Source organism: Danio rerio, chromosome 24 (assembly GCF_052040795.2).
Source record: "Danio rerio strain M-AB ecotype USA chromosome 24, GRCz13ab, whole genome shotgun sequence".
NCBI classification, from domain to species: domain Eukaryota; kingdom Metazoa; phylum Chordata; class Actinopteri; order Cypriniformes; family Danionidae; genus Danio; species Danio rerio.
Genome location: NC_141044.1, coordinates 34,430,531 through 34,449,059, shown reverse-complemented (window position 1 = coordinate 34,449,059; position 18,529 = coordinate 34,430,531). Strand labels below are relative to the sequence as shown.

The following is an 18,529-nucleotide window of genomic DNA, read 5'->3' as shown; positions in this document are numbered from 1 at the left end:
TTGAAAAATGTTGGAAACCTGTCACCTTTGACTGCCATAGTAAGAAAAACAAATACTATGCAAATCAATGGTTACAGGTTTTCACTTTTCTTCACAATATCTTCTTTAATGTTCAACGGAAGAAAGAAACTCTTAAAGGTTTGGAACTAACTTGAGGGCGAGTAAATAGAGAGTCATTTTTCATTATTTTGGGGGGTGATCTATCACTTTAATGTAGACTGACTGCTCTCTGGTGGTGATTAGATGCTATTGCGTTTTGATAAATTGTAGGTGTAATGCACAGCAGTGTGTACTGGCCTTCATTCATTGATTCATTTTCCTTCGGCTTAGTCCCTTTATTCATCAGGGGCTGCCAGAGCGGAATGAACCGCCAACTATTCCAGCATATGTTTTACACAGCGGATGCCCTTCCAGCTGCAACTCAGTACTGGGAAACACCCATAGACTCTCACATTCACACACATACACTATGGCCAATTTAGTTTATTCAATTCATATATGGCGCATGTCCTTGGCACCTGGAAAAAACCCACGCAGAAACACGATGCGAACACAACTGCCAACTTATCCAGCAGTAGTGGACTTGAAGATGTTTTGCAAATTTGGCGTGTGTGTGTGTTTTCACTCTGCTGCCAGGTGTGACAAAGGTGCTGTTCTAGTAACCTAGTTTAGCCTCAACTGGGGGTCAAATATGAACATCCCACCACCTGTTTGCTTAATCAATATAATGTGACGGTTGTGTGTATATAACAAATTTAAGGTTAAATTGTATTCCAGATAAATTCTGAAAAGTTTTTATTTAACAGAAATTAACTAGAGCACAAATCACTTTTTGTATTTTATTGCTCTAAAAATTAATTCATTCATTTTCCTTCGCCTCAGTCCCTTTATTAATCAGTAGTCATCACATGGGAATTAACTGCCAACTTATCCAGCATATGTTTAACACAGCGGATGCCCTTCCAGCTGCAACCCATTACTGGGAAACACCCATACCCTATCACATTCAAACACATACAATAAGGACAATTTAGCTTTCAATTCACCTGTAGCCCATGTCTTTGGGAAGCCGGAGCACCTATAGAAAACACAAGCCAACACGGGAAGAACATGCAAATTCCACACAAAAACACCAACTAACCAAGCTAGGTCTTGAATCAGTGACATTCTTGCTATGAGGCCGCAGTGCTAACCACTGAGCCACCTTGCCACCCCTGCATTGTCAGAAAAAAATGTGCAGAATTTGTACCTTAAGGGGTACAATGGCTTGTCACTGGGGTAGAACCCTCAAGGGCAGTGGTGTAAAGTAACTAACTACAAATACTCAAACTACTGTATTTGAATAGTGTTTCTCAGGAATTGTAATTAAGTAAGTAGTTTTAAAAATGTGTACTTTTACTTTCCCTTAAGTACATTTTTAGTGCTGGATCGATACTTTTACTCCACTACTTTTCTTCAACCTGCAGTCGCAACTTTATTTTGTCTTGTCTATGGGGATTAGAGAAGGTAGAGTAGCAGTAGGTAGTGCTGTCGCCTCACAGCAAGAAGGTCGCTGGTTCAAACCTCGGCTCAGTTGGTGTTTCTGTGTGGAGTCTGTATGTTCTCCCTGCCTTCGTGTGGGTTTCCTCCGGGTGCTCCGGTTTCCCCACAGTCCACATGCAGTACGGGTAAATTGGGTAGGCTAAAATGTCCGTAGTGCATGAGTGTGTGTGAATGTGTGTGTGGATGTTTCCCAGAGATGGGTTGCATCCGCTGTGTAAAAACTTGCTGGATAAATTGGCGGTTCATTCCGCTGTGGTGACCCTGGATTAATAAAGGGACTAAGCTGATAAAAAAATGAATGAATGAATATGGGGATTAGAAAAATCAGTCCTGTGATTTTTGTCCAATCAAATCTCACATAAAAGGAAAATCACATCATAATGAACCTCAAGACATGGGCGATTTACAATTGCAGCAAACTGTTGGAAGCATTAAAAGTGTCCAAGACGATGTCCAAACTCGTCACATGCAATGACCCCCGAGACTATTCAGATGCATTTCACTGATGAGAAAATGACGGGTGTTTACTGTATGATGACCGAAATGGCCTTAAACACCCAATAGGCACAAGACGTCAACATGACATCAGATCGACGTTGTACCCTAGCATCAGAGGGATGTTATGTTTGTTTGGAAATGAAAATCCATTGACATTTGACATTAAACCTCAACGTCAGGTCGACGTCAATGTTCAACGTCCAACCTAAAACCAACCAAATATCAACTTCAAATGATGTTACAGCTTAACGTTGTGTGGACGTTACCACTGACATCTTTCAGATGTTGGATTTTGGTTGTCATACCTGACGAATAAATGTATTTTGACAGCAATATGGCATTGGTTTAGGATGTTGACTTGACATTGGATTTTGGTCACTTTCTGACAACCTAATATTAACCAAATATCATTTGACATCGTTATTGGACAGCAAAATAACGTTGTCCTTAGATCCTAACTAGACATTGAATTTTGGTCACCTGACATCACAACCTAAATCTAACCTAATTTCAACATCTAATGACTTTGTGTGGGCAATAACTAGATGCACTACAGAATGTTACGTTTACACACACATTCACAAACTACATGTAAATACATCAGCTTTTTACAGAGTAATCCTCACTACTCTTGAGTACTTTTGAAAGGTTTACTTTTTACTCATACTTTGAGTAATATTTACAACAGATATGTATATCGCACTACATTTTTAGGCAAGTAATGGTACTTTTACTTGAGTATGATTTTTCAGTACTCTTTCCACCACTGCTTAAGGGTACACCTGTTGTACCCTTTCACATGGGTACATATTTGTACCCTAGCAGTTTGCACTTAACCGGAAAATATGTATCAAACATTCAGTCATTCATTTTCTTTTCGGCTTAGTCCCTTTATTAATCTGGTGTTGCCACATCAGAATGAACTGCCAACTTATCCAACATATGTTTTACACATCGGATGTCCTTCCAAGTGCAACCCATCACTGGGAAACACCCATACACATTAATTCACACACACACACTTCGCACAAGCTTACTCAATTCATCTATACCGCATGTCTTTGGACTGTGGGGGAAACCCATGCCAACACGGGGAGAACATGCAAACTCCACACAGAAACGCCAACTGACCCAGCCAGGGCTCGAACCAGCAACCTTCTTGCTGTGAGGCGATTGTGCTACCCACTGTTCCACCATGCTGCCCGTTATAACAGGATACATGATATAATCTTAAAAGAACAATAATAGCAGCAATGTTTTTCCATGAGTACAAACCTTTAACATTTTATGCCAAACACACATGTTAAGATTCAAAACAATTACCTTATCACCTTTTCAGAGGATTAAAGTTTTAAGCTATCACAATGTCATACCTGATGCGTAAACTTAAAAAAAAGTTGCTTAAATTAACATTTACATGTTATAAAACAGCAAAAAAGCTTAATATTAGGATTTTTTTTTCAACATCAGCACATACATCCCGCTTCATGAAGCATTTTTTAGCAATGTACCTAATTAATTTTCCCCAAAACAGCACTAGACCTCATGAAGTACATTATTGCTGATATTCTACATTCTCTAAAGGCATCAAGAATCTCAAAGCAATCTTTTTCCAACAGTAAATTAGAACATTTTATTAAGTGTCATGTATAGCCTTCAGACCTCAAAGACATGTTTGAGCAAACAGTATTACACATTTGATTTAAAATTTCTAAACATTCTTTAAAAAACACAGTTTATCATCAGCAGAGTACGTTTCAAGGGCCTGAAAGTCCATCTGGCTTGTGCATGAAAATAAGAGTTATAAAACACCAGTATTAAAAACTTACCACACAGAAACCAGGGCAGTAATGACATTTAAAATGACATCTAAAAATAACATGATTATTTAAAAAATGATTTCTAAGAATATATTTCATTGCCGACACCGGGCTTTTATCTAATTTTACATTAAGCATCAGTGAGTCACAGGAAATCCTCATATCCAGAAAATTCATTAGACTTCTAAAAATAGAAAATATCCTTAAAATATCTGAATGATGAGAATGAGAAGTATTGATAGATGGTGTTTCATTAAATAGCTTGGCCTGGGAATTGAGGGCAGTGGTGGTTTTGACACAGCTATATTAGCTTTGGAGGATAGAAAAAGCTTTATGCTGTGTTTACATGACAGCAATGTATTAAAAACATTTCGTAAATGGATTACAATGGTGTAAAAAAAGATAAATACACACATACACACACGCACACTAAATATGAAATAAATTAATAAATGAATGAAGGGGCATCACAGTGACAGTTTGAGTTTCAGCTGGGTCAGTTGGCGTGGGTTTCCTCTAGGTGCTCTGGTTTCCCCCACAGTCCAAAGACATGCGCTATAGGTGAATTGAATAAACTAAACTGGCCGTAGTGTATGTGTGTGAATGAGTGTGTATGGGTGTTTCCCAGTACTGGGTTGCAGCTGAAAGGGCATCCACTGTCTATAACATATGCTGGAAAAATTGGCGGTTCATTACGCTGTGGTGACCCCCAATTAATAATAAAATTTAATATTTAATAGTTAGTAATCGAGTACCTTGAAATGGATAACGAATCCTCTCCCAAAAACAATGATAGCAAACCTGTGCTCTCGTCTAGGATGACTTCTTCTTGACTAAAGAAAGAAACGTTGAGATCGTTAAGATCATGCCAGCGCCCTCTAGTGGTAAATAATAATCACTAAAATCTAGCATATTTATGTCTATCTTAGCGTTTAAATGCTACAATATAGTTTTTTTAGCGAAAAGAAATGTGTGTGAAATGTGCATAAAAAGGCAACACACCTTCAACAAGACTGGAAGCAAAACCGGGTTGATGTCTCTGCTGGGTCCTTAATGCAAGAATGACTGCCAAACATCTCAAATATGTGTATCAATTCCTCCGAAAAATGCAAAAATGAACCTGGAAGGTAGATAAACTTTATCCGTTAAATATATATTGGTTACGAAGCGTTTGTATAATTCTTAATAGGGTATATGCGGAGCTAGTGTTTCTTCCCATACTGATAAACTTCCGGTGAACGGTTAATGTGACTTTTTTCCATTTTATACAATTCCTTTTACAGCATCGATGTTGTAATGTAATGAAAATATAATTGAATAGACTTTGTCATTCATTTAGTTGCTAATATGAGACAAGAAGCCTTTTACTCGCACACACCCGTCAGAATCAGCAGGCTAGCACAGAAGCTCTGAATATACTGGGGTAAAAGAAATGCTCATATTTAAAAGACATGGCGGGGGAAAATGTAATTTAATGCAGTGCTTCTTGTACAATCTGAGACCCATTTCATATAGATATCACTCAGCTAGTGGCAATTTTTAAAGAAAACAGACCTTAAAAGCGCTGATTTTGTAATGGCATACAGTTCACCGGAAGCGCTTCACCCAGGTTACTGACAAATTAAAAGTCCTTTAGCATACTTCCGCATAACCCCTTTCAAGAGTGCGGGTGAAACGGATATAAAAATCACTCGACACACGGAGAGAGGTAAACATGATAAAAATAACAGAAATATTATTGCATTGGAGCTTAAATAAACTTTATAACGCAAAACAACATTACGCACACATGTCCACCACATACTGTACTGTGTCAGTTGAATCAGTTGAATGTTGGAATTCAAATTTTAAACCCAACTGTTTGAATTATTAAATAAATAACCAACCAAATAAAGGTTAAAAATAACCCAACAAAGCACTAAACATGTAACCCAACTGGTTGAGTTATTAAATAAATAACCAAATAAAGGTTAAAAATAACCCAACAAAGCACCAAACATTTAACCCAACTAGTTCAGTTATTAAATAAATAACCAAATAAAGGTTAAAAATAACCCAACAAAGTACCAAACATTTAACCCAACTAGTTCAGTTATTAAATAAATAACCAAATAAAGGTTAAAAATAACCCAACAAAGTATCAAACATTTAACCCAACTAGTTCAGTTATTAAATAAATAACCAAGTAAAGGTTAAAAATAACCCAAAAAAGCACTAAACATTTAACCCAACTAGTTCAGTTATTAAATAAATAACCAAATAAAGGTTAAAAATAACCCAAAAAAGCACTAAACATTTAACCCAACTAGTTCACTTATTAAATAAATAACCAAATAAAAGTTAAAAATAACCCAACAAAGCACTAAACATTTAACCCAACTGGTTGAGTTATTAAACAAATAACCAAATAAAGGTTACAATAACCCAACAAAGCACCAAACATTTAACCCAACTAGTTCAGTTATTAATAAATAACCAAATAAAGGTTAAAAATAACCCAACAAAGCACCAAATATTTATAACTCAACCACTAGGTTAAATAAATAACTAAATATTGGGTTAAATAAATAACTAAGGGACTAAGCTGAAGGAAAATGCATAAATAAATGAAACATGTTGTATAATATTAATGACATTTGATAAAGCCATTTATAGTACTTGCATACTGTGACATCATGACATCACTATTTTTAATGAAATCACATTGTTTGCACTCAATCAGGGGCGGATTTAACCAATGAGAGAGGTAAGAGGCTGCTTAGGGCCCCAGGAAGTCTGGAGGACCACAATAACTACCTAAGTTTCTGTAAATTATATATAATGACATGTTCAATCATATTTTATAGGATAAGGCTCTAACAATTACAAATGTACCTTAATTATTACATCTGCGCAAATGTGTCCCCCCACCCTTAATCATTGATCAATCCAGCAGTCAAATCAGATGAAAATTTAGTCTTAAAAACAAAGAGTTTGTTCATTATTTTTATGTTGGGAATTCATTTTTAGTGAACAAATCTTTAAAATGTTGAGATTGTGTTAAGATAAAAATGTGAACGCAAGACAAGATATAAGCAAGATATAAGAGAAAGACAAATAAATACAAATACAAAGTGTGCATATTACTGTAGGACTCCCTGGTCTCGTGGCTTAAACTGCTTAGGGCCCCCAAATAACGATATCCGGCCCTGCACCATGATAGTATAATTGAAATAATGCATTATGAGGCTTTTATTTAAAGCTATGCATTTTACAGGCCTCCAGAAATGCTGTTGTTCTATATATAAAGTGTGCAAACAGTGTCATACAAACACTGTGGTTTACACAGAATTGCAAAAAATGACTAAAAAACACAACACTTTATGAATGCCAAGCAGTTGGCAATGCCACTTTAGACACTACACGCCTACACACATATGTGGCCTGCTGCATGAAGATAGTTGCAGAAACTAGTTTAGATTCTACAAATCCAAACAGACCCACTGCAGATAGCAGCTGAAAGAAAATGTCTGACTATAAACCATTTTGAGGGATGTAAACAAAAACAGAGGTTCCAACGTATTTCCTGTTTTACTTTTTTAATTTCTAGAGCTTCCAAGAATCTAAAAAGAGCCACATGTTGATAAATAACGTTATGACAGCAGTTTTAACATAAAGTTATCATTGAATTGCCTATTGATGCAGTTATTGCTAGCAAGCAGGAAATATTCATGGGCCAATGACATGACCACATTGAAATGGTCTACATCAAATGGTAAATAATCAACTGAATTTAAATATTTAAATAGGTGTAATACACAGTTGAAGTCAGAATTATTAGCCGCACTGAATTATTCACCCCTGTTTATTTTTTCCTCAATTTCTGTTCAACAGATTGAAGATTTCTTCAACACAATTCTAATCATAATAGTTTTAATAACTCATTGCTGATAACTGATTTCTTTTATCTTTGCCATGATGACAGTAAATAATATTTGACTAGATATTTATCAAGACACTTCTATACAGCTTAAAGTGACATTTAAAGGCTTAACTAGGGTAGTTAGGTTAACTAGGCAGGTTAGGGTAATTAGTTATAATGGTTTGTTCTGTAGACTATCAAAAAAAAGGTTAGCTAATAATTTTGTCCCTAAAATGGGTTTTAAAAAATTAAAAACTGTTTTTATTCTAGCTGAAATAAAACAAATGACTTTCTCCAGAAGAAAAAAATATTATCAGACAAACTGTGAACATTTCTTTGGTCTAATAAACATCATCTAGGAAATATTTTAAAAAATGAAGAAAAAAAATTAATGGGGGGCTAATAATTCTGAATTCATGAGGTCTGTATTAAACATAACTTGAGATTAATTTTACTCTACAATGTAAATTTGACAAATCCATGTTCAACTCACAGTGAAAAAAGTGACGTTTTACTCATGTTTCTAATTTGTGAATTGATAAGAATATTTGTGGGGTCAGTGTATAGTGTAAAACATATGACAGGTTATGACCAAAAACCTTATTTTATTTAGTTTGCACAGACTAACTTACCTGGGGAAAAAATCCAGCTCATGTCTTGCTTTGCTTTTTTAGCTGCCAAGTTGTACACGTTTATAGATTGAACTCATGATATAATATGGTGGGCAGCGCGGTAGCACAGTGTAGCGATGTCACCTCATAGCAAGAAAGTCGCTGGTTCGAGCCTCGGCTGGGTCAATTGGCATTTCTGTGTGGAGTTTGCATGTTCTCCCCGCGTTGGCGTGGGTTTCCTCCGGGTGCTCTGGTTTCCCCCACAGTCCAAAGACATGCAGTGCATGAATTGGGTAAGCTAAATTGTCTGTAGTGTATGTGTATGAATGAGTGTGTATGGATGTTTCCCAGTGATGGGTTGCAGCTGGAAGGGCATCCGCTGCGTAAAACGTATGCTGGATAAGTTGGTGGTTCATTCCACTGTGGGGACCTCAGAAAAATAAAGCCAAAAAGAAAATGAATGAATTAGTATAATATGGTAATTAAGGAGAAGATTTTGATAAAACTTTTATTCATTCATTCATTTTTCTTCAGCTTAGTTAGTCTCTTTATTTATCAGGGGTCGTCAAAGCCTAATGAACCGCCAACTTATCCAGCATATGTTTTACACTGTGGATGCCCTTCCAGCTGCAACCCAGTACTGGGACACATATTTCACATCAATGTGAAAACACAAAAAGCTTTTGGAAAAGCTTATATCTCCATATAGGTTACTACATTGCTTCTTCCAGACCCTTTCAACTTCAAAATATCATCTGTTATTATAAAGGTAAAACTGATATTTTAGAGAATTACATTATTAACTTTTTTATTTTGCATGGAAAATATTTTATTCACGAAAAAAAATTCTCCAGTTCGCAGCCTTCTTTTTCACATTTTTTAATAGAAATTGATGTTTTTATTAAATCTCTTAGACTAATTAATAATAAGAAAAGTGACAGATTCTTTTTAAAATTTCGCGGATACATAAGTCCTTTTCTCTTGCTGTTTTTGTGTTATATATATGTTTAAACTTATTTATTTTTTCTTTCTTTTCTCTCTTTTGTTTCTTTTTATTTAATTTTTAATATTTATATTATTTATCCTGATCTTATCATTGTGTTTTTTGTGTAAAATTGAAGTTTGTATGTTTGTTATTGAAGTCAATAAAAAAAAAAACATCTTCAAACGAACACAAATACATTGTTTGTGATTTATATAGTTATTCTTTATTAACAGTTACATTATTTAATTTACCTGAATTAAGTAGCACATCTCCTTCGGAAGAGAAAGCGGATGAATAATCATGAACGTGTAAGAAATATGCACTCTAACGTTACACGTTGTAAGGACTTTGTTGGAACTTTATTTTGGCGGTTAATGTTGTGATGAATACACCAGTTCAAATTCAAGACGGTATAAATGGAGGAAAACGACTTTATAGTTTGTTTAGAGACGGAAAACTCGTTTTACAACGACTCTGTTGAGGGATTGATTCATTTAGGCCACTTTTAGTTCCCCGCCACCCACTGGAGTCACTGCGCAGAAATGAACCAATCATTTTAGTGAACAGATTCAAAAGAATCGACTCACTGATGATTCATAATTCAAAAGAGGATGTACCGAAATTGGATTCCTCGCTTTTTTCCCCTCACCTCAAAACATACAGCCAGGCATCAACACACAACATCATCCTCAACATGTTTTTTTCGCCGACTCGCGCTTATGAAACACATCGCAGGCTGAGATTGTTATAAGAACCTGTCGTTTCCGTGTTTGATATGAAATCATGCATTTCATATCGCCGTGGAGAGAGGAGAACCATGCATGTGTCTGACTGACGGAAAAACACGGATTTAATCAGTCCATGTTTTCAGACACCATGCGCAACTGACCCACAGACACCATTGATGTTCGATAAAAGGTAAGCCTATGGTTTAATCGCATTATATCATGCCATATTTTATCGCACAGGCGACGTGTTTTCATTCAGCACTGCGGTGCGATTTGGCCTAAAGAAAGCAAGCAGGCATGTTGCTGATGACAACACAAGTCGATTTCCGTCCATCGCAATGTTTTACAGTGCCGAGATCCAGATGCGATGCTGTATTTATTGACATTGTCATATTGTCGGTACTGAATAGTAACACTTGTGTTGTGGGAACCCGTAACATGCACATCTAAGCATAAATATACACATGTATGTGCATTCGTTACACAAGCAATGCGGTTCAATGCAGCACACCAGTCGTTAAATGACCGACTTTATTGACAAACTACGTCCTATAGAGCCAAAATCCGTGCTTCGAGTGTGTATCAGTATGAAGGAAAGCATTTTGCTAAGATTTAAGACTGGGAATTCATGAACTGGAGCTTCATTCAGTCTAAATATCTGCACAGCTTTATATGAACCACCGTGTTTGACATTTTTTAATCAACAGTGATTTTCTGACAGTTGAAAAGTAAGTTATTGTTTACTTTTATTCTGCTCTTCCTGATTTTGGTTTATAGTACTTTCAGTTTTAACACTGTAATGTGTGTGTGTTTGTGTGTGTGTGTTAGAAAAATGCCACACGAAATGTTTTTTTTTAAGTAGTTTAATTAAAATGTAATATTTATAGTATTTGTTCTGGTTTTAAAACCTTAAATGAAATATTTAGCAAAAAATATATATATTTTATATATATAATTTTAATGGTTCCTAAATGTCAGGTTTAGCAGGTGTCAGGTTATTTATTCATATTTTCAAGGCAAAAACACACAATAAAATGTCTATGCTATTTTAACACAACTGCTTTTTAAATCCTTAAATGTAAAAGCAATAAAATATTTTAATAACTAAAAGTGGATCATAACTAGGGCCAGATAGAATCTGCAGACATTTTTTGCTATTTCAGCGCAGAAACTAGTAAAAAATCTGCGGATTTATGTGGAATGACTTTTGTGAGTATCATAACTAAAACCATAATATATTAAATAAAAAAAAAAAACTATAGCTTTTTAAAGTTTCATTTAATGTTTACAATGCAAATCTAATTAGATGCACTTATTTGGTAAACAAAGTAAGTCTCTCATATTAGAGTTGGGCGATGTTTTGGCATCATACAATGTCTAATGTGAAACATCGCGATGGACAATGGCATCGTTGTCGTAGGCTGCGGTGTTTTGATTATTATGAATAATTATTCAATTCAGAACTAATTAATTAATTATTTGGAGCCGACCGTTTCAACTACCTGACCCGCATGGTCTTTTTTTATTTTCACCCATAACCTAATCATAAATAAATAGTTACACACAAATTACCACCTGTCAATCATTTTTTCAGTGGGACTCTGGCATGAATAGGCAGAGTGATCTGTGTCATCACAATGGCATCGACAAACTTGGTTGGTAAAAAAGTTGCACCACCAAAAAATATATGAGGTTTTCAGTAAAATTAGTAAGCACAAGTGTGAAAGCGAAAGATTGAAGCAGTGTACTGACGGTGTGACACGTTACCTGATAGATTCAAAAAACAGAAGAGTCGTTAGATGGAGACAAAATTAATTAAATGCACGTTTAACAATTATAGTGAGATGTGATCCAACAATACATTCTTGATAAGCTGTCCAACGTGCAATCCTCTCTGGTATAGTGTGGAAGGAGGGCTTTTCAGAAATGCCAGATGAAACGTCAGTGTGGATGTGGATAGTTTTCGTTCTGAAATGCTATTTTAAAACTGAGACTTATTAGTGTAAAAGGGGCCTAAGTGTGTATTTTTGGGTTGCTGCTGCAATGGGACCGGGGCGGAGGGTCGTGATGCCGGCTCAGCATTGTGATGACTATTGGCCATCGGCGATGGATAATGGCATAGTCTATCGTCCCAACCCTATCACATAAGATCTACTAAAAGACAGATAATATTACTTTATAAACTGTATTGAAAATAAATCAAATGAACATTTTGATATTAGTCAATATTATTAGTGAAATTTTTCAAAACTCAATAAATATAAATTTACTCACATTTACACAAGTAAATAAATAGACTCATTGATGGGCTAAAAATATGCAGATTACTGCGCGCGCAAATTTCATGTGGGCCTAATCATAACTAAAATATCTAGATTATTGTTAGAAATTTTATCATAATTGCAGTCTCTTGACAATTATGACTTTGATATTTGAAAATACTTTGCTTTAGGCTGCACAATATTGGAAAAAAAAATGACACATTGCGATTACTTTTTTTATTCTGCGATATATATTGATGTTATATATGATATTATATCGAATCGCGATAAAATTTATGTCAATAACAGTAATAAGCTCTGGACGTTGTTAATCTAAGAGCCAATCACACAGCAGAAATGTACAACAGCAGAAATGGGAATCTAAAAGTGTGTTAATATTTAAGATATTTTGCCGCTGAAAATTCATCAGCCGAAAATATGTTACACCAGTTAATGGACCACTAATTTTTGTGGCTTCAGTCATTGTTGGGGTACTCTTTCGAATCTGAAAGCATTAACTACTTATATCGAAATATTGTTATCGTTCAATATGGAAAATAATTGAGTTTGCATTTTGCCATATAGCACAGCCATACTACGAAAACACTTTTTCTAAATGAGAAAAAACTGTTTGGAAAAAATGATCAGTGTTTCCTCTAAGATTTTTTTCCAGCTGTGGCGGCAGGCCTTTTTTTTTACAAAGATCTATCAACTACATGTAGTGTTATTTCAATGACAAATGTTGTGAGCGCAGTATTAAGTCGAGATCGCATTTATGTAATGGCCTATGAGCATGCAAATCTCTTTGCTTGCGCGCCAATTTCGTCAGCTCATGCACAAAACTTCTTGCACACCCCCTCAAAGATAGCCTACGCTGCTCAAGCGCAGATCTTCTTGTGCACTCTCAAATAAACGATTTTAGATTGATTGGGATGATTCATAGGGGGTGCGTAACATATAACAAACAATCTACAAGCATAGATGAATTCAATAAAGAAAAATATGCTAATTAAATAAACAGCGTTTTATTGTCTTCCGAAGAGCTGAATTGTTTTCAGGTAAACAGTAATTAAATAATCAAATGTGAAACAATACTGCGTAGTTTTTGTTTTATAAATAACTCAATAAAGTTAATCGTTATTACCTTTTTCAAAGTTACAAACGGTACATTCTTTTTATGCCTGAATGCTTTTAAAACTCACAGACAGTCACAAGCCTAAAAAAAAAAAAAAACACTTGCAAAATGATAAATTATAATCCAGACTCAACATTGCGTACTCGTGATCATGTGACTATTGCAAATAATATGCTGAAGTGTTGTTTGTACTGATTGTATTGGGTTTTTTATAGGGGTGTCAAAATTAATTGTTTCTTCGGTGCACCGCGATGCAGACGCGGACAATTCTGTATCGGTTCAGTAATAATCATAACCGGTTATTATGTACTGACGTCATTTATCTCCTATCCGCTCTGTCGCGAGGGAGGTGAGCGCGAGTATTTACAACACTCAGGTAACTCAGGGCCGGCCCGTGGCATAGGCACCATAAGCATATGCTAAAAAAAACTTCTCTGACCACATTTCTAGAACTGCTCGATCGTGCAGATTCGCACTCTATAACATCAGAAAGATCCGACCCTTCTTATTTGAACATGCAGCTCAATTTCTTTTTCAAGCTCTTGTTCTCTCCAAACTGGATTACTGCAACTCTCTACTAGCTGGGCTTCCAGCTAGCTCTATCAAGCCTCTTCAACTGCTCCAGAATGCAGCAGCACGAGTTGTCTTCAATGAACCTAAACGAGCACATGTCACTCCGCTGCTAGTCCGTTTGCACTGGCTGCCAGTTGCTGCTCGCATCAAATTCAAAGCTCTGATGTTTGCCTACAAAGTGACTTCTGGCCTTGCTCCTTCTTATCTGCTCTCGCTTCTGCAGATCTATGTGCCCTCCAGAAACTTGCGTTCTGTGAATGAACGTCGCCTCGTGGTTCCATCCCAAAGAGGGAAGAAATCACTTTCGCGAACGCTCACGCTCAATCTGCCCAGTTGGTGGAATGAACTCCCTAACTGCATCAGAACAGCAGAGTCACTCGCTACTTTCAAGAAACGACTAAAAACTCAACTATTTAGTCTCCACTACACTTCCTAATCTGTAATTGCCTCTCTGAATATCACACTAACTGTACCAAAAAAAAACAAAAAAAAAAACTAATACTACTAATACTTCCCTTCTTAGACTTTACAGACCTGAAACTTGCCTATAGCACTTATTCATTGTTGCTCTTAGTTGTGTAAATTGCTTCCTTATCCTCATTTGTAAGTCGCTTTGGATAAAAGCGTCTGCTAAATGACTAAATGTAAATGTAAATGTAAGGGCGCTGTACATCCAGGGGGGCGCCAGAAATGAATGCGGTTCAGTTGGTTTTGTTTTCGATTTTCCTGACACACATTCAACTAGACGGCATTAACTCAAAAAACTCTTACCCTAAAAAGATCTAAAGTGTGTTTCCTACAAAAAGACAAAGCTGGTTATGTTTCACAGCTGTCTTTCTTTTTTTTTTCGCTCGACATTACGATCACTGCTCCGTTTAAGCCCTTGCAATATGTGTTTAGCCGGGAGAGCACGCGCTAAAAGGAGCTCTCAGTAAGGGACCGTCGGAAAAGTGCTTCTTTTGTGGTGTGGTGCTGTGTGTTTATACAAACAGCTTGTTATAACCTCGCCCCTAAAATATAACGCTGTATATAGAAAGCATCGTCAATGCACCGAGATATCGAATTGAACCGAATCGAAGGCGTGATAATCGTAACCGAACCGTGAGACCAGTATAGGTTCACACCTCTAGTTTTTTAAATGAAGTAGTAAATCTTAAAGGGAGTAAGCTGAAAAGAAAATGAATGAAGTTAAAAATCTTTTCATTATTAAAACCTTATGATAACAAAATAGTTAATAAATATATTTATTAACTATTTTGTTATCATAAGGTTTTAGTAATGTATCATTTTAAATGTGTTTTTCAGTACTTTCACAAATACATGCATACATTGTCTGCCACTGCAGTTTTCTCATGGCTTTATTAAAGCGTCCATCCATCCTGCTGCTCTGTGAGCTAGCTTTACTTGGCCAATCTTTCATTCATAAGGCTGCACTCTTAATGCATTGCGCATTTACTCGGTGCACAAAAGCATGCCAGCAATGTAACTTCGTCAGTGCTGTGACCAAAAAACACGATAAACCTGCTAGTATGGAAAGCATGTTTATCAGACGAGCCTGATCCAACATTTCTGTCATCGAAACTGGATTTTTTTTTCGATTGCATGTTCACAGCTGATTACATGCAGAAAATGTGTGATCACGCCTTCGTATGTGAGAACTGCTGAACTTCCTGTTGAGCCACCACAGACATTGCTATACATTGCTTTGTGACCTCTTTAGGTGGCTGCCCTTCACAGCCACATCACCCTATAGGATCTTTAAATACACTTACCCCACCCCTTCTTCCGAGTGGGTGGATGTGTGTGTACATGTAGCCTCTTTCTTCATAAAGACCGTCTATATTTAGTCACGGTATGTTTTTGGACTTCTCACCCTATGAGCAGATGTGCTGATGTCACAGTTTTTTTATTAGGGGTTTTGTGACAATGTTCTGCCTCTTTTTTTCCTGCTTTTGACAATCTTTCTGAGGTTTTTTAAGGTTGGGTATAAGTCTGCAAATGTACACTACCTGACAAAAGTCTTCTCGCCTATGTAAGTTTTAGGAACAACTAATAAAAACTTCTAGATGATCATTTGGTATTAGAAGTGGCTTATATGAAGGACAAAGGCCTCAAGATTATGCTTATTTTACCAAAAAAATCATCATGCTTTGATTTTTAATTATTTAATTAGGGCAGTAAGGTCTGTCTCTGCTTATACAAAAGTCTTGTCACTTAACAGAAATAATGTACAGTATAGAATAGGGCTGCTCGATTATGGGAAAAATCATAATCACGGTTATTTTGGTCATAATTGTAATCACGATTATTCAAAACGATTATCAGTTGAAGTCAAAATTATTCGTCCTCCTGTAAATTTATTTTAATATATAAATATTTCCCAAATTATGTTTAACAGAGTTTTTCTTTTACAGTATTTCCTATAATATTTTTTTCTTCTGGAGAAAGGCTTATTTGTTTTATTTCAGCTAGAATAAAAGCAGGTTTGAATATTTTGAAACCTATTTTAATAGCTCGATATTATTAGCCCCTTTAAGCAATATATATGTTTGATTGTCTGCAGAAGAAACTACTGAAATTAAGAAATTAAGCCTTTGAATGTCACTTTAAGCTGAATACTAGTATCTTGAAAAACATCTAGTAAAATATAATGTACTGTCATCAAAGCAAAGATAAAAGAAATCAGTTATTAGAAATGAGTTATTAAATCTGTTATGTTTAAACTGTGCTTTAAGCATCTTCACTGTATTTTTGATTTTAATATTGATTAATGATAAAAACAGTCGGCAGCAGAAGGAATATCGCACGCTGTCACTTTAAGAATAGTGCGGCTCTGATATGGTTTCTCTTTCTCATGTCTTTTGATTCTCAACTTGTTAGTTTTTTACACAAATGAGGGTTAATATGAATAATCACTAAACACCGTGCTCTAACACAAGTGTGCATATATTTGACCATTAAAGCGCTCGCATTAAGATCGCGTTAGATGTGTGTGTACTCTGCTGTCCGAGGATAAGCACGGCGCGCACACACACAACAGCATGTGCTCTTGCGGTACTCTTCAGGATTCTTTGGATTGATTTTCAGTGCCTCAGATTAATAAAGGGACTAAGCCGAAAAGAAAATAAATCAATGAATGTATTTCTGTCTTTCAGTCTAATTTTGTGTAATGGATTAGCCCAACCAATAGAGGTGTGAACCTACACTAGTCTCACGGTTCGGTTCGGTTACGATTATCATGCCATCGATTAGGTTCAATTTGATATTTCGGTGCATCACGGTGCATTGACGGTGCTTTCCATACACAGTTTTATATTTTCTTCACAGCTGCATTTCTTGTATTAAAATGTATGAATATATTTATATTTATATACTATTTGTAATACAATTTTGTCATTTAATACAAACAGTCAGATATATAAACTGTAACTTTAAACAAAACGAGCATTTAGCAAAAAATATAAACAAATATAAATATCCAGCTCAATTTCTGATCCTTGTCTAGTTCTCTTACACCCCTTTGTTTGGTCACACCCTCTAAAAAAATTTTTGGAAGATTGGCTCTTGCGCGCTGCGTTCTTCACAGATGAGTGACACTGAGCGGCAGGCGGCAGCGGCGATCTCAGTGCTGATGTATGATACACGGTGGAGAAAACTCTGCAGACACGCGCTCGTTTCTGGATGCAAAAGTAACGCTGTAAAACAGCCGAGTAGAGAAGAAAAGCCACGCCAGCAGGTCAAATGGGCCACTGTGTGTGTGTGAGAAAGAGAGAGAGAGAAAGAGAGAAAGAGAGAAATGGAGTAGGCTACTTTCATTCTCTCGATCTCAGTGAAATAGGGGCTATTGTTGTATATGTCAGTGAAAGACTGATCCAGCAAACACACACAGTGAAATTGTGCAGTTTATGAGTTATAAGTAGTTAAAGCGCTGTAAATACTCGCGATCGCCTCCCTCGCGACAGAGCGCATATGAGGTAAATGACGTCAGTAATAACCGGTTATGATTATTACTGAACGGATAACGAATTGTCCGCGTCTGCATCGCACCGAAGAAACGATTATTTTTGACACCCCTACCAACCAACATTATTAATTTAATTGTAGATAGTGTAAAATGAAACAAAGAGCAGCAGAATTTTAGTAGGATTTGTATTTGAATCAGAACTGGTAGGAAAACATTGTGCTTTTCACATTTATTTCACCTTTTCACCAAATTTACAATTTCAGATGTTTTTTTTCTGTGGGTATTTGATTTAGAATATAATTAACCACATACATTTTCCCAGTGATGGGTTGCAGCTGGAAGGGCATCTGCTGCGTAAAACATCTGCTAGAAATGTTGGCGGTTCATTCCGCTTTGGTGACCCCTGATTAATAAAGAGAATAAGCCGAAAAGAAAATAAATGAATGAGCCACATAAATGTTAACCTTAAATCAGACTCAATCAATAAAAGTGCATAAAGAATTGTGTTGAA

The 18,529-nt window shown here is 36.1% G+C and overlaps 1 protein-coding gene and 1 long non-coding RNA gene across 10 annotated transcripts in view; one reads left to right on the top strand and one right to left on the bottom strand.

Annotated features, from left to right (window-relative positions):
* The window catches only part of LOC147838080 (uncharacterized), a 982,747-nt gene that overhangs the window by 921,243 nt on the left and 42,975 nt on the right, over positions 1-18,529 (bottom strand). The gene's annotated exons all lie outside the window — the stretch shown is intronic.
* tlcd4a (TLC domain containing 4a) overlaps positions 9,991-18,529 on the top strand; it is a 46,734-nt gene continuing 38,195 nt past the window's right edge. For 8 of the 9 annotated variants that reach the window (XR_015525207.1, XR_015525206.1, XR_015525205.1 and 5 more), the window contains exon 1: positions 9,991-10,275. The gene's annotated coding sequence lies outside the window, so the exon portion shown is untranslated. Of the gene's footprint in view, positions 10,276-17,852; positions 18,340-18,529 lie in introns of those variants that run through there. The other variant, XM_087309864.1, reaches the window with a different exon arrangement.